The sequence below is a fragment of the Petaurus breviceps genome, unplaced genomic scaffold (assembly GCF_028583685.1).
Source record: "Petaurus breviceps papuanus isolate PSGF00001 unplaced genomic scaffold, PetGlider_PUasm1.0 187, whole genome shotgun sequence".
Lineage (NCBI taxonomy): Eukaryota > Metazoa > Chordata > Mammalia > Diprotodontia > Petauridae > Petaurus > Petaurus breviceps.
The window spans coordinates 17,823,923-17,842,555 of record NW_027185799.1 but is presented as its reverse complement, the minus strand read 5'-3'; positions in this window follow the sequence as shown (position 1 = coordinate 17,842,555).

Here is an 18,633-nt window from a genome sequence, read left to right as displayed (position 1 = left end):
GGTGTACTTCCCTACAGACTAAAAAGGTTCAGTCAGGCATCAAATTGAAGCAGACACCAGGATTTACAACATCCTGGGAATTGCAAGCCCTATTGCACAGTGGGTAGTAGACTTTCCCTTCAATATCTGACTATCTGCAGATTTATACTTTAGCCTAACCAAATATGTAGTTAAAATGGTACTCTCTGTCTGGTTGTGAAATGTGGGAACCATCCATGTGAAGTGAGCAAATCTTCCCAACTCAAGTGTGACAATTTAAAGGATTTGAATAACATTTGTTAACTGGCTGACCCTCAACCATACTCAGTGAAGCTAGGTAGAAAGGAACGTGTCTTGTTTGTGAATGAAAGTGCTTTATATAAACCACAGAAGTGTGACATCAGAAGCAGCGTGGCATTATCATTGGAACATTTATTGAAATTAAACTTTTTGTTAACATTTTTAATTCTTTAGCTTGAAGTGTATCCCCTCCCCTGCCTTTTGAGTCAGACCTTGAAATAAAGAGGGGGGGAAATGATAATTATTTTTTAAACTTCAGTGACCCTATTAAAGTACAAGCTTAAATATATAATAAGCATCATAGTTGCAAGGTGGAGGTAGGGGTGGGAGTTGGGGAGGGTGGAGAAGATCCATTTCCTGCTCATAAATCCCAGTGTCAGATTTCCCTTTTCTGCCCTTTAGAGATTCCACCTAGTAGTGTAAGTAGGATTCTGTTTTTACCATGAGCAATATCCATTGAATAAGTCCTCCTAATCTTGTGCTTAGGGCTTGAGGGAAGAGATGTGTGCTATAGAAAGATAGAATGCTCTAAATGGTTAATGGGAATTCCAGTGACAGGATCCAGACTTCCCTTGGGACCTGGGGCCACTTTGTCAGCTAGGAGAGGTGGGACACTTCAGTCCCCCTGGAACTCCAGGACTAAGGTATATGTCTGTCTAGCTAGAAATGCTGCAATTGACCAAGTAATGCTCTGGAAGGATATGGTTTCCAGAGCAGCAAATTCTTGCTCACTACTTATCTTCTTGAGGAAATTGTGCTCTTAGAAGGAGTTGTCTGTTCCCCCTTCATTTCTCCCCCCTCAATCAGCCTGGGAAACAATTAATTCTCTCCTACATCCTTTCCTACACCCTGTGAATGTAAAAAACAAAAATATGAACACATGACTTCAGACATGGTGATTAATCATGACCACATGACTTCAGACATCTAAACCATGAAAGAAAACATGCCCTCTAGCTCAGGAAGTATACCATCTTGTGATTTCCTAACCCAGGGCGAAACCCTAGCTATACCATCCTAGGTATGATAGTGGCCTCCTGTGACATGATTATGTATGGGAATGTCATAGTACCAATATTCTGTTAAAGCATAATCTGTTTTAGTCCCTGACATTCTAGAATGAGAAATACTCAAGGGAAGACAAGTCAGGAGAAAAGAGAGAGGAGAGTCACCTCAATTCACATCTAAAGCCTGCAATTACTATAGCTGCTGAGGGAAACTTTGGGCATAAGTAATACTTGAGAGTAGTCTGGTGGCTTCCAGAATTGCCCCAGAACCCACACAAAATATCAAAAGATGAATATAAGAGTTTCTGCCTCTTATTGTAGATGCAGGTTTCAAGACAAAGTTTCTTTATCTGGAGTCTGAACTATTTAAAAAATACAATTCAATAACAGTATTTTGATATATTTTTTTCTTTTGGAATTCTACATATTTTTTTTTTGTACATTTATAGACATTATTCTGAGAAGGGATAAATAGGCTCCTTCAGACTACCAAAGGATCGTGACACACACAAAAAGGTTAAGGATCTTTTAAAGGAATATTTGAGTGTGCTCTGCCTCCCTGAATCTTTCTGCTAACCCAGAACTTTCTTCAGTTTGATTCTACAAGAATTAATGAAGTGCCTACTATGGGGTCAGGCATTGTTACAGGTTGGAGATACAAAGATAACAACTGGACAATTCCAGTCCTCAAGGAGTTGACATTCTACTAGGGAGAAATGATATGCAGAAAGATAAATCAATATAAAAGCTATGTAGATTATCAAAATTTCTTTGAGGGAGAGAGAAATAGATCAGCATAAATAAAAGAGAAGATTTTTAAAAAAGACTTTTTTATAGGAGGTGATATTTGAGTTTAGCCTAGAAAGGAGTTAGGGGTTCCAAATGGCAGAGAAGATGAGGACCTACATTTCAGACCTAAGGAACACCATTTGCAAAAGGACAGAGGTGGAAAAAGGAATGCCACATACAATTAACAGCAACCACTCTAGTGTAACCAGAACATAGTGTATATGGGAATAGTAATGTCTCATTAGCCTAGAAGGATAGTCTTAAGCCAGAATTTGAAAGGCTTTTTATCACAGAGACTTAATATTTTATCTTAGAGGCAATAGGGATTAACTGATTAGCAGGGCAATGACATAGCTATACCTCAGCTTCCACAGCAACAATTTGGTAGATGGGTCAAGGATGGATTGGAAATGAGAGAAGATGGAATTAGGCAGCTGCTGAAATGATCTAGTTGAGATTTGGTAACAGTCTGAACAAGAGTGGTGATAGCATGAATGGAGAAAAGGGGGCAGATACAAAAGTTGTGAAACAGAATCAATAACCAATGGCAAGTAATTACATATGGGACAGAGGAGGTGAGAGAAAAAAAAGTAGAGGATGATTCCAAGATTGCTCACCTAGGTGCCTGAAAAACTGGCAACCTTGATAAAGCATTTAGGAGGAAGAAAGTTTCTGGAAGAAAACATAATACACCCAAAGAGATCATAGAAATGGGAGAAAGACCCATATGTACAAAAATGTTTATAGCAGCTCTTTTTGTTGTGGCAAAGAATTGGAAATTAAGGGGGTGTCCATCAATTGGGGAATGGCTGAACAAGTTGTGGTATATGCATGTTATGGAATATTATTGCGCTATAAGAAATGGGGAGCAGGCGGTCTTCATATTTACCTGGAGAGGCTTAAAAGAACTGATGCTGAGTGAGAAGAGTAGAACCAGGAGGAATTCTTACACAATTACAGACACAACGTATGTGTGATGACCAACTTTGATAGACTGGACTCTTCTCAACAATGCAGGGATATAAGTCAATCCCAAAAGATGCATGATGGAGAGAAAAACGTGCATCCAGAGAAAGAGCTAGAAAGAACTAAATTTATATCCAGGTGGAAGCAAAATACCTGATCTTTTTCATTCTCTTATTTGATTTTATGTCCTCTTTACCATTTTTCATTCCAGCTGGTACAATCCATCCTTATAACCTGACCATCGTATAATGTGAAAGTATTTACAGATCCTATACTTGATTATAAGCCGCCATGGGGGGGAGGGGAGGGAGGGGGACAAAATGTGAAATTCAAGGAATTGTGGAATTGAATCCTGTAAACTAAAAGGAAACAAACAAATTAAAAAATTAAAGAATAAAAAATATGAAAAAACAAAGAAAACATAATACAAAAAGTCAATTCTTGCCTAATTTGGTCATTTAGCCATTGGGATCTTAAGGAGTTACCTAAATTATGTAAAGTTTCTACTTTGAAAAGATAGTTTCTGGGAATATGACAAAATTATTGCTTTGCAAGGTACAACATCAGCAAATGCACTGATATTTATAACCAGCATCTTCACTCAAATATTTTTCCAAAACGATTTTAATATATTCTAATTACAGTATAAGTTTTATTATTTACTAGTTAATTATAGTACCAAAAGGCTCATTTTTCTGTACCTTGTTATTGACTAAGTAATAGCAATCACCACTATCACTTAAATCATTTCATTCACTTTTTCTATTCTAGGTTTTCATGTACCCAGTAAGCATTTGTAACTACCCATTCCAAATGCCTCCCTCCCCCACAAAGAAATATAAGATGAAAATTCAAGCTCCTTAAGTGCAAAATTTTTTTATTTTAAAATAAAAAAGATAGAGTTGTACACTTCCAATATGTTTTTGTCTGGACCAGTGATTTAATTGAAGTAAGAAACTCACAATGTAGAAGTGCCCTCCATAGATACCTGTAACTTATCTGTAGCATGAACCACCTGTGGAACTGATAGGTTAAATGATTTGCCCATATTTACATACTTAGTATGTATCAAAGTCAGGACCAAAACCCACATCTTCCTTATCCCAATATCACTTTTCTACTCACTATGCCATAATGATTCTATAATTTCTATCCACTATTAATTTTTCAAACAGTGAATATAAAATTATTGTGAAGTAATAAATACTTGGCAATTGGCTTAGATGAAAGTGATTTAGTTGGCAAAAATATTTAAGATTGAAATCTACTTCTCAATTGATAAGTTCTAACAAAAGAATCATTTCTTATTATAGAAAGGGACAAAAAGTATGAAAAATTGCTTTCAAAATAAGAAATGCAAAATACTAACAAGTATATGCAATATTTTTTCAAATGAGAGAAATGCAAAAACCTATTCTGATGTTTCACTTTATACTCTATGAATTATTAAAGTTGACAAAAAGTGAAAATAGGCAAAGTTGTAAAGTCTCCAAGAAGATAGGAACATTACTATAGTGTTGATAGAGATGTATATTGAGCAAACCATTTTGGAAAAGGAGTAAACTGTAAGTGTACAGGAATTCTTATTTATTTATTTTTGGTAGGTCAATAAATATTCATTAAGTACCTACTATGAGTGAGACTAGCACTATGCTACTCTCTAAGCACTAGCAATATGAAGAAAATGTTTTTAAAAGTGCCTGCCTTCAAGGATATTACATTCTGATAGGGGAGATGATATTTCAATAATTAGGTACTATGAAGATTTGTCTACTGCTAGGTCCCAGCTAACAGAAGTGACTCTATGTGTGACCACTGAATGACAACCCCTATATATCAAGAACTCTTACATGCCCAATAACTAACTTGGCTACTTAATTTAGGGTTAGATTATGGAACTATCAGCTTAGAAAACTTCATTTAATCCAGGTATAGGAGGTTTGCAACCTTTTCTAATCATAATGCCATTGTGGTCAATAAGGGAGGGTGGTAGATGAGACTATCTGCTGACTAATTTCCCCTAGGGTCCCATTCATACTCAATCCCTGTGAATCTGCCCAGAAATAGCAACCAGACATAAGGGAAGAGATCTAAGAAATCTGGATTTTTGAGTGGGATTCACATCCCACTACAAACAGGAATCACCATTTGCCTGGGACTAGTGTGTGAGGAAGGTGCACAAATGCATGCCTGTGAGTTATAATAAATAGCTTAGCTTGCTTTCACTTGAGCAATTATGTTTCTTCTTGGTACCTTCACATCTAAAACTTCAAAAAATTGTAGAGAAGAAATGAAAGACTGTCTTAGAGCTAAAGGCAGTAGCTATTGTTGGTGTAGGGGGAAGGGGAAAAACAAAGAAAAGCTTCCTTGAATAAATGGAATTTGAGCTGAGTCTTGAAGGAAGCCAGGAAAATTAAAAAGCAGAGGTGAAGGGACAATATTCCCAGCATTGGAATACCCCTGGGCACAGTCACAGAACTATAAGAAGAGTGGTTTTTGATTTTTGCTTTTTTCCCCAGGGGAACTTCAAAGTAAGCCATGGAAGTTAGGTTGTAGAATGAATGGAGGACAACAAAGTGAATTAAATTTAGAATTATGCTTTTTAAAAAAGTGTAAACAGTGACCATTTGATTCAAAGAACCCATAACTAATTATTGTAATGCCATGCACCAGCAGCTTTCCAGAAGAATGCTATTGTGAACCACTTTTAAGTTTCTGATTACACAGTATAGTGAACACCCTATTTATTCCATAACAAATCAAAGCAAAACATTCCCAGAAAATCAAGGTACAGAATTCACAATATCACAATTTATCACAGAGAATCACAATAAAATATTTACAATAGCTCATCATTAAAATGGCCATATAGTTTTCACCAAAGTGGTCACAATATTTAGAACAAAGAACAATCATCTCAAAGTACAATAGTCAAAGTCTTCCACTCATGAAGCACACTAAAATAACTCAGTCACTTATTCAGCAATCAATTACTAAGTATCATTAATCACTAAGTACAATCATTAGAAAATACACAAGTCTTCCACCCCTAGGTCACTAGTAAACTACAATTTCATCATTACTCAGTATGCAAGAAGAGCTCTTTTCATCTTGATTTGGAGCCCTCTCAGATTCCCTGAGGCTGCATTTGGACTCAGGTCCTCCTGTCTCCAGGGCTCTTGCTTTATTCACTATGCCACCTAGATGCCCCACCAGTCTATATTTTCTTAGAAAATCTGAAGCTATAGGCAAATAAGTAAAGTTGTTTAATTATGGAAATAATCAGTACTCAAACTGCAGCATAAGAAATAATCGTGGAATTAGAAAAATATAGGAAAACCTGTATGAACTAATTCAGAGAAAAATAAGTGAACCCAATACTATTACATGCATAGTGACCACAATAATGTAAATGAAAACAATGATGATAACCAGCCAAATGCCAAATGGTCTATCTATGCCTCAGAGAACAGAAGATTTAACAGAATTGTGTGACATGCAGGATACACAGTCTGCTATGGTCACTTTATTGGCTGGTTTTGCTTAATAACAGATACAGAAAGTCCAGTGGGGTGGGGGGAGCTACTGCACATTGGGAAATAATTTTGATATAAACATAAAAGTCATAAAAGCAAAAACAAGAAGAAATTCTGATAGCCAAGACATACAGGAAATTGTAGCAAATATCTATTAATCTCAGAAACTCTTCTTAGGTTCTGAACAAATGGTTTTCAAAAAAAGAAATGTGAACTACCACCAACAATTAGAGAAATATAGGAAAACCTGCATGAGCTAATTCAGAGCAAAATAAGTGAAAAATACTCCTAATCATCAATAAGAGAAATAAAAATTAAAATAACTCTTAGGTTTTACTTCACAATCATCCAGTTGGCAAAGATAAGAATAAAAGACAGAAACAGAAATTATTGGACAAGTTGTTAGAAGATGGGAAAACTGTTGGTGGGGCTGTTAACCAGTTAGATCATTCTGGAAAACAATCTAGAACTATTACAGCAAAGTCTCTGAAGTGTTCTTAACAGTTGACCTTCCAGTCCTACTACTAAGCATATATTCAAAGAAGATAAGTAAAAGGAATCTATATCCCACATATAGTCAAATATTCAGTGCAACCTTTTTTGTGATAGCAAAATAATAACAGTGCCTAACATATGGTAGGTGCTTAATAAGTTCTAGTTGACTTTCTAATAAAATCACTGGTGACAAAGTGGGTTAGCAAATGAGTATCAAAGCAGATGTAAAATTCATGCCTGGAGTGGATAGAGGAAAAAATTAGTTGTTTTCTCTGCCAAGGTGAATGATTTTTGAACTGGAAAAAAATCAGAAACATTAATATCCAAGACAGGCAAGAAGATGAAAGCCAGGACAGTTGAGTTCATATCACCCAACTATGACTAGCAAAAGAGCTGGGAAGATGTGATTGCTGAGTATGATTAAAATAATGTGATGCCATAATTAGATCTAGCATAGAGCTTGGTTACAGAAAGTACAATTATAACTCCAATTATTAGGGGACACTGAAAAACAGACCACAGAGCTTCAAGGAAGACAAAACTCTTGCAGAAGTATTAGCAAGGAAAGAGGAAAGATGCACTCTGCTTTTTGGTTTTTCTCTCTTCTGGTGGGCAGAACTATAACTTGTAGTACTCTTCTACTGTTCAATTTATCTTGTTCTCTCCACTATTGGACAGAAGATTGTGGAGCGATCTACTCAGTTCATCACAAAGAGGAATATAATCATCTTATTTTAAAATATGCCCAAATGAGACCAAGAAAAATAACTGAATCCCATATTGCTTGTATGAATACTTATGTGACTATTACCATGCTAGAGTTAATGTTAAGTACTGTGTTATAAAATGATTAGTCATTTCCAATGCATTTAAATGTTTATACAGATTTAAAAAATTTTTCACAAAAGTATATGTACTTCAGGGTAGAGTCCAGATGGTGGAGTAGAAATAGGACTTCTGCAGGGCTCCCAATTCCACCTCTTCCAATTCATGTAAAAAGTGACTCAACAAACTTTGGAGCTACAGAACCCACAAAATGACACAGAGTAGGTAACCTCCCATGAAGGACAGCCCAGCAGGCTAGCAAGAAGTGACCATCACATCTCTCTGGGAGCCTAGCCCCATGTTTTAGCCCCTGAGGTTTTAACCTCAGGGCAGCCACAACCAGTCACAGGCTGGAGGGACTTCAGATCACCAGCATCTGTGGCAGTTTCCAGAATTGTCAACCCATAGATGCTAAGGACAAAGTTAGAGGTCAGTGCAGTGTGGACTTTGGGACCTGGGAATTTGGGAGTGCAGTCAGGGCTTTGTTTCCAGGGTGAGAAGCAGCTGAGGCCATGCAGCTGCTGCCACATGGCTGCCTCAGAGCTCCTGGCCTGCAGATTGTAGGAGGACCAAGCGACCAGTCTTGCGGCAATCACACTTGCTTTAACCTGCTTGGATCTGGATGGCTGTGTAGGGTGGAGGTCCTGGGGTGCGTGAGCAGTTTGCCAGAATTTGTGGAGGCTTCAGAAAGGGCACCCAACTAATACCTCCAGCAGCTGTGAAAACCCCAGCAATTGAGACAAAGATCCCCTCTCTGGTGGCAGAGTTCTACTGTAGCAAAAAGCTCAAAAGTCAAGTAATTGCCTGGCAACACAAGCAAAAGAGGGAAACAAGGCAAGTATAGTAATCCGACTTTGGACACCTTTCTTGGGGCCAAAAGGATCTGGGAGTGGAATAGGAGAAAGACAATGAAGTCAGAACTACTGCACCAGAAGCTTCCAAAAAAAGAATAAGATGCTTACAGGCCATAGAGGAGTTTGAGAAGGATTTTGAAAACCAAATAAGAGAAGTGGAGGGAAAATTGGGAAGAGAAATGAGAATGATGCAAGAAGATTGTATAATTAGAGTCAACAACCTGAGTGAAGAAAATAACACCTTAAAAATAGACTAACTCAAATGGCAAAAGAGGCTCAAAAAGCCAATGAGGAGAAGAAGGCCTTAAAAAGTCAAATTTGCCAGATGGAAAAAGAATTTAAAAAGCTCACTGAAGAGAATCATCCCTTCAGAATTAGATCGGAGGAAATGGAAGCTAGTGACTTTATGAGAAATCAACATACTATTAAACAGATCCAAACAAGTGAAAAATAGAAGGCAAAGTGAAATATCTCATTAAAAAAAAGACACTGACCTGGAAAATAGATCCAGGAGAGATAATTTAAAATTTTTTGGACTACCTGAAAGCCATGATCAAAAAGAGAACCAAGAAATCATCCTCAAAAAATTCTCAAAAAAAGCCTTGATGTTTTAGAACTAGAGGGTAAAATAAAGGTTGAAAGAATCCACCTATCAATTCCTGAAAAAGATCCCAAAAAGAAAACTCCTAGGAATATTATATCCAGGTTCCAGAACTCTCAGATCAAGGAGAAAATATTACAAGCATCCAGGAAGAAACAATTTGAATACTGTGAAAACACAATCAGGATAACCCAGGATCTGGCAGCTTCTACACTGAGGGATCTAAGCACTTGGAATATGATAATCCAGAGGTCAAAGGAGCTGGGATGAAAACCAAGAATCACCTGCCCAGCAAAACTGGGTAATATGTGTCAGGGGAAAATATGTTCATTAAGTGGAATAGAGGACTTTCAGTCATTCTTGATGAAAAAAACCAGAGTTGAAGAGAAAATTTGATATTCAGATACAAGAAGCAAGAGAAGCATGAGAAGGTAAACAGGGAAAAGAAATCATAAGGAAGTTATCAAAGTTGAACTATTTATATTCCTCATGGAAAAATGAGCATTGTAACTTTTAAAACTTTTGTCAGTATGAAAATAGTTGAAGGAAATAGAAATGTATGTGTATATATATGTGTGTGTGTGAATGTATACATACATGTATGTGTCTATATAGGAAGGTATATGGGCATATGAATACATATGTGAGTATGTGTATATATGTGTACAGGTATACATAGACAGAGGGTACAGGACCAGTTGAATAGGAAGGGATGATACTTAAAAGGTGAAATTAAGAGGTGAGAGAGGAATATAATGAGAGGAGATGGGGAGAGATAGAATGGGGTAAATTATCTCATACAGAAGAGGCAAGGGAAACCTGTTACAATGGAGGGGAAGAGCAGGAAGGCAAAAGGGAATGAGTTAACTTTATTGTCAATTAATTTGGCTTAGGGAGGGAATGACATACACACTAAATAGAGTATCTCACCCTATAGCAGAGTAGGGGGGAAGTGCATGAAAAGGGAGATGATGGAAGGGAGGGAGCCTGGGGGGGGGTAGTTGGAAGCACCCAATTTTGAAAAGGGTCAGGATCAAAATAGAGAATAGAACAAGTGGGGGGTGGAATGGGATGGAGGGAAATATAGTCAGTCTTTTACAATATACCCACTGTGGAAATGTTTTTCATAGGTACACATGTACAACCTATAGTGAATTGCTTATCTTCTCAGTAAGGGTGAGTGATGAGGGAGGTAGGGAAAGAATCTGGAATTTAAAGGTTTAAAGTCAAATGTTTAAAATATATATTATTATTATTACTACTATTATTTTACATGTAACTGGGAAATAAGATATACAGGCACTGGAACATAGAGATCCACCATGCCTTACTGGAAAATTGGAGGGGGGATGGGGGAAGATATAGGAGTGTGCAGATTGGGGGCAGGGATATTCAGTGGGAATGCTGTTTTGGGATGATGGGTAGGGGAAAAATGGGGAGAAATTTTGTAACTCAAAATCTTGTGAAAATGAATTATGTAAACTAAAAAAAATTTAAGTATATGTACTTCTAAGACCTCATTAAATGACTCTCTTACAAAAAATTGTCTTCTTTTTTAAGAAATATTCAAGAAAACCATCACCCTGTAATGTATTTTTACTAAAATATCTATAGAGTTGTAGATTTGGAAAGTGAACAAATTATACCTCCAACAAGCAATTAATGGCAGCAGAGAGAAGTATTGAACTAGATAATGTATGAAAATAGCACTTCAATTTGAAAGTTCTGTAATATTATCAGCTATTATTATCTCATACCATTTATGGTCATCATCATCATCTCCATCCTCATCATTGGATCATAAGACAACAATCGTATAGTGAATACTGAGCCAGCCTCTACAACAAGAGTGCCCAGGCTCCTGCCTCTGATACATACTGCTTCTGTGTTCCTGGGCCAGTCATTTAACTTCTCCTTCCTCTACTCAATCTTCTTTGACTAAAAAGTGCTCATCTGCTTTGGGAGAGGAAGCTCCATCACCTGGCAGTTGAGAATCTCTCTGATTTTATAGTAAAGTATCACATATATTTATGTGGATGGATAGAGATAGAGATATTGAGATATGCATACACAAATGCATATATATATGCATAGATATACACATAATACATACATATACACACATACTCAGACACATATGTTTATGTATACATATATATCCCAGGTTTATCAAATAACTATAAAATTTAAATTTTTTATTCTGAATTTAAATAGTTTAAAAAAAACATTTCCTCATACAAATTAGTACATTAAAGAGGATTATATGTCAAACTGCAGATGTCTATTACAGATAAACTTTTAAAGGGGGAAAACAAACATATAATACTCAAATTAGTCTTTGTACACCTCAAAAGTTATTGATAATTAACTCATACTATTCTCAAAATGTCAAAAAAATAAAAATACTGACAAGTTAAAAGATGTTGCAGAAACTCTGGTCATATGATAATGTGGTATACCCTTTCACATGCTGTTTCCATTATATAAGTAGCATTTCATATATATGTATCTATGTGTGTATGTATGTGTGTGTATTTTCTTAGCAATGTGGCTAAGATGACTAAGTCACGTTCACACTTCTCCCTTTAAAGAAAATTCCCATGCATGTGATTTCTCACATCACTTGAATTACAGGGTTCTTTTACATCTTTTCCCAGTAATAATTAACTAGATAATGTATTCCAGTATACTTGGATGGTTGTAAATTATAACATAAATGACAAAAAAAGAATGCCTAATTCATGTGAAGTATAGTAAGCAGAACCAAGAGAGCAATATACCCAGTGACCATATATAATAAAAAAGAAAGAAACACTGAAAGGCATCTGAGTAGAAGTCAGTGCAATGACCTATCCTGATTCCAAAGATTGCCGATGAGGCATACCTTCTTTCTGTCAGCAGAGGGTAGAGGACTATATTCACAAAATGAGACATGTACTATCACACATGATCTATGTGCAAAGTTTGCTTATTCAATTTCAGCTAATGTACTCAGCTAAAAGAGAGGGTTCTAGAAAAGGGGACTAGAAAATGTCCCAACTCTTTTACCCAGCATAATAAGTATCCTTTCCAACTCTGTGGCATTTTTGATTAATATATCTACAACTTTGTCCATATCGTTGATTAAAATATTAAATGTCTTACCACTGGACCTCAATGATCTGTAGTAGAGTGAGACCAACAACTATTTGCCACTCTGCCTCACTTAGATCCAATTCATACACAAGCCAAGACATTAGCCATGATGTCACTGGTCCTCTTCAAAAACAAAGGGGGAACTATAACAAAGCATAGGGTCAAGTACAAATCTCTGGCCCATTCTGCTTGAGACATACTTGAAGTTGACATTAGAACAATGAATACTTCTTATATCCATTCAGCCAGTTTTGAGTGGATGTAATTGTATTTTATACTGCAGGAAAGGGTGGAAAAGATGATAGTATCCAAGTATTTAAAGGGTTATCATATCTGGAAGTAGGATTAGACTTACGCTGTCTGTCCTGGGACATAAGAGAAGCAGGAACACTGGGTGGAAATTACAAAGAGACAAATGTAGGCTTGATGTCAAGAAAAACCTCATAATAATTAAAGACAGAGAAAGAATGAAATGCCTCATGGAACTTTAACTTCTCACGCAAATAAGATCTTCAAGTGGATGCTGGGTGGCAACAGGTGAGGTCTGTCAGATGAGGGCTTTGTAACAAGTTTTGCTATTACTGTTGAATTGTGTCCAACTCTTCACAACATCATTTAGTGGTTTCTTGGCAAAGATACTGATGCATTTTGCCATTTTCTTTCTTGTTCATTCTACAGATGAGAAACTGAAGCAAATAGTTTGGTGATTTGTGTAGGGTCACACAGGCAATATAAGTGTCTAAGGCCAGATTTTAACTCAGGAAGGTGAGTCATCCTATCTTTAGGTCCTTCACTCTAACCACTGTGCCACCTGACATATGGGTAATACTAAATAGCCACCAAATTCCCTTTTATCTGTCAAATTATGTATGATTCCATCACTAGTTTGAATCTCTATCTTTTCCATGTAACTAGAAGGAAAGGATGTCAAATGGGTTGTTATAAGTAACCTACATATGGAACATTCCTCTTATTTTGCAGTCTAGTGACTATGGGGGTAAAAAAAGAAAATAAACTAAATCAGTCTGGTATGATCTGTTCTTGAAGAAATGTTGGCTCTAGGAACTAATTTTCTAAATATTCACTAATGATCCCTTTATTGATAGGGTTTTTGTTTGTTTTTTAGAATTTTTCCAGCTATCTAAATCAATCTCATTGGTCAGTGATTTGAAGATGCTAAATATTTCTTTCCTAAAAATAAAAAAAATCATGATCCACTATGCCCCCCTCCCTCTTTTCAGGACCTCCTGAATATTCTCTAAATGATATTTACTGCTTCCAGTTTAATCAGGTCAAATGTAATTGTCATTCTTCTTTCTATGTTTTCTATATATAGACTATTTCTAAAATCTCCAAATAATTATTGTAGAAGGAAAAAAACATTTTTTGCATTTCAGGTACTCTGTCAAGTTTGAGGGTTGCTGGGTGAGGGTGGGGAGATAAGGGTTCCCCAAATATATACAAAATTCATATTTCCAAAGTAAATGCAAAGTAATTTCATGGGGGAGGAGAGTACTAATGACAAAAAGGTGTCAGAAAAGTCCTCATGTACAATGGAGCACCTGAGCTGGGCATTACAAACAGATAGGGACTCTAAAAAACAAGGGTAAGGAGGAAGAGCATTGCAGGTATGGAGGGCATTTTGTCATAAGTCACAACAATGGAAGATGAAATGTCATGTATAGGAAACTGCAAGTAAAGTAGCCCAGATTGACTTTATGTAGATTATGTAAGGAGAGTAGTGTGCAGTTTAGAAAGAAAGGATAATAAAATTATAGTTTTAGAGCTGGAAAGGGGCTTATAATCTATCTGTTCCATCTCCCTAATTTTACACATTAGGAAATTAGAGACCCAGAGAGGTGAACTGACTTGCACAGGCTCACACACATAGAAAAAATAGAGGTAAGATTTCAGACCATAGTATCTGACCCCAAGTCCATTGTTCTTTCTACCATACCATGTGAAGGATTTTAAATGCAATATGCAGGAGTTTATATATTTGTCTAAGTGGTAGAGAGCCTCTTGAAGACTCTTAATCAGGGGAATGATGGTCAGTCAGACTTTGGCTTTAGGAATGTCAGTTTAACAGCTTATATAGACAATAGATTAGAGAGAGAAGTAGTTGGAAGTAGGGATGAACAATAGGAAATTATTGAAATAATCCAGGTGAAAGGTCAAGAGGACCTGGTTTAGCGTAGAAGCTGTTTGAATAGAAAGAATGAGACAGATGTGGGAAATATTGTAGAAGTTAGATCAAATGATCTTGGCAACTGAATATAGGAGTTGATGGTGTGTGAAGTGTTAAGGATGACTACAAGTTTGTCAATCTGGGTGACTAGATAATGGTTTGGGAAATTAACTAGTTAAATCTGATTTCACTCACACACACACACACAGATCGAGGCTAGAAAAGATTAAACAATTTACAAAATGTCTCACAGCTCATTAACAGTACTAGGACTAGAACCCATGACTTCTAGGATTTCTAGACAAATTCTATGCTTTCTTCACTATGCAGTATCTCTGAATAAATGCTTAAAAATATATATACCTTAATTGTGATATATGAATTTTTCCAAATAACTTCACATATATTATTGCCATTCTGAAAACTCTGTAGAGGTTACCATAGTATGATAGATACAAGACTGGGCTTGAAGACAGAGAACCCAACTGTGAATCCTGGCTATGCTACTTATTACCTGAAAAGTTCACCTGTTAAACATCCATTATTTTAATGCACATATAAAATAATTTCACAGTAATAATCATTAATAACAACAATAATAACAAATTTATGTTTATAGTAGGTGTAACCATTCCAAGTTAGGATTGGCATAAAATATATACCATATTGAGGAGCACAGAATTTCAAACAGTAGCTAAGAAACTACCTGTTCCGATGTCTTCATTTTGTAGAAGAGCAAACTGAGGTTACAGAGTGGTTAAATCACTTGTTCAAGGTCACATGTATTTTAAGTAGTAAACATGGGATATGAAGCCATGTCCTGTGGCTCTCAACACAATGTTCTTTTCCCTACACCATGTTGAATTTTAATTATAAATATATTGGCTAAGTTACAGCAATTACATCCATTTGGCCTTTGTCATTCTGAGAAGACCAAGATGATGACCATGACAACAATGGTGATGAAGGAGGAGAAGAAGAAAATAGAAGAAAGAAGAAGGAGGAGGAGGAGGAAGAAAAAGAAGAGGAAGAGGAAGGAGAAGAAGGAGGAGTTGACCAGTTGTCAATTTCCCATATTCTTAGTATACAGAATTTCATGGCAACTCAAAATGTCATTTTCCCTACACACTGTGTAGCTAGTAGAATTTGAAGTTTTTCTTATTTCCCTCCATATAATAGCTGTCAGGAACAATGAATGCTCCACAGATTCTTTTCATTTTAAGATACTGAGATTCCATTTTTAAAACTCATAGAGAATGTAGTCCAAATTATCTGACACCCTCAAACAATATTCAGGACTCTTGAAACATTGCTTCTCAAGCTGTCATTAGCTTTCAATTTCCAGCAATTGATTTTTTGAGATTCATCAACAAACTTTGACTTGTCTGAAATTCTGATATAAAGATCATACATAGCAAATGAACTTTCTACATATATCTTCAGGTATCAAATACCTGAGTTAACTCAATTAGTTTTAACAACTCAGCTTGATTAATTAATTACAAGCAAATAATTAACTAGAGTCTCCCAGTTTCTCAACAACTCAGGGAATTTTTAAAATCTGGATTAACTATTTCATCACAGAGGAACTCTAGAGTTGCATATTTCATGTGCAATATGTATTTATGTTATGGTCTGAGGTAACGTTAAGAGGCAATGTGGCACAGCAGATAGGACCATGGTTGTAGGTTCAAGAAGAGCTAGACTCACATTAAGTTCCTTTGACATATAAGTTGTGTGACTCTAATCTCAAACAAATCCTTAAGACTCTACTATTTAGTCAAAACAGTGATTTCTATTGGTAGGGGGAGTTCCCAAACTTAGAAATTCTGGACACAGATAAAGCTGACCTTGATTCTAAGATTCCTAAAAAGGAAAGATCTTTGTCCTTTACTCTCCTGACCCCAAATTTTTACGCACACACATACAATATACATATGTGTATATTGTATTATTAGATTATAATGAGATGTATTGTTTATTGTAATGTATTATATGCATAAATGTATAATACATGTATGTATTATATGTATATGTCTGTGTGTGCAAGAAAAGAAAACATCAGGTTTATACTCTGTATTCTATTTCTCTATACATAGTTCACTAGTTTATTCTTACATAGGGTGGGGCTGCAGCTTCTTTTGTCTCCTAACTTCATTCATATCAAAAATATCAGGGTTGATTGGATTGGATTTCTCCAGTGATATATTTGCATATTGTTCACTGAACAAAAACCTCATATTTGGAGTATCAACAACCATTAATATTTACACACACACACATATATATATACAGTGTGTGTATAATATATATTATATATAGTATGTATGTATGTATGTATAACAACTTGAGGTTTATTAGTTCCAATATACCCAAGAAATGTAAGCACTTCAGTGATAAATATATAGAAAGAAAAGGAGATCAACAAAGAACAATCATTTAGATAAAGGAAAGGAAATCTATCTATATGTTATGACAACATATTCCCAAGGGGAATCTTAGCTTAAATTAATCATGTATTTTAGTAAAAATAAAGGATGATAAGTTATGTCAAAGTCAATTTGTGCATTTTCTTTAATAAGAAACTCCAAATTGCATAATTTGTGCCAGTTAAGCACTAAAACTAAAATTTACATATTAACAGGTATAAAAGTTGATAGTTCCCTTTTCTATTTGAACAGTCCAGAAGAAAACAGGGATTACAAATACAGCAGGCAGACAAACCTAAAAAGGTGAATGGAAATGGAGGTGTGGGTGGATTTCAGCCTCACTGGGCTTGCTCAGTGCTGTCTACCATACAAAACAATTTGGTCCATAGTGAGTGCTGCTGCAGAAAGAGATCCCAATTTGTTTTCACAAATAAATTGTATTTTTTGTATATTTTCCTTAAAGCTGTTTATAGGGAAGTAGTATGGAGTGTATTGTGTTACATGGGGCTCTTCACAATAAGGTGTGGGGTCAAACCACAGGCAGGAATATTTTTAAGTGTCATCTAGTTCCATAATAGCAGCCTGGTTCCTGCAATAGTAGCAGTAATTGGGTAGACTGAAAATGATAGTCACATTCCAATCATGAAACCAGTTGTACTCCTCCACCACAACTTGTTGAGCAAGAGAAACCAGTCTGAGGCTTTTGGCATGGTTAAACATTTCAGAAATTTCCTGTCCAAAGGTGCAACCAGCCCCTCATAGTGAAATGACCTATCCACCACTATCCATGTATTTGGAGTTAGTGAGTAGGAGAGTGACATGATTGACCTATGGTTTAGAAAAATCACTTTAGTGGCTGAATGGAGGATGGATTAGAGGGACTTACTTAAGGCAGGCACATTAACCAGGAGGCTAGTGCAGTAATCAAGACAAGAGGTGATGAGGGCTCTACCAGAGTGCTGTCAGTGTAAGAAGAGACAAGGGAATATATTAGAGAGATGTTGGAAAGGTGAAATTGACAGGTCTTGACAACAGTTTGGATAGGAGAGGTGAGAAATAATGAGGAGTCCAGGATTACTCCTAGGTGATAAGCCTGAGGGATGGAAGATTTTCACATCCCCCCAGCCACCAAGTTTCTGACACAGGTCAAGTTTTCCCTCTCCCTCTTATGAACTTTTTTTCTGAATGGAAATTAACCTGGTGTGTTTTCTCCATGCTTATCCCAGGCTCATATGCACTAACCCTAGCAATACTGTATAAGGAACCTGCCTAATAGAGATAACTAACTTAATGAGGATGTGACACATGAAATGATAAAAAAAAATCACTGCAACTCATGTGAGCAAATGGCTTTACTTATAAAGTTGCAACATTCCCTTTCCAAAGTGCCTAATTTCTTTCTGTATCGAAGGTTAATAACTTACAGTCTAAAAAATCCAAGGAATCCATGGATAAATTTTAGATGATCTGTAATTTTTTAAAATGGATAACTATTTCAATAGAATTGGTTTCCTTTGTAATCATATGCA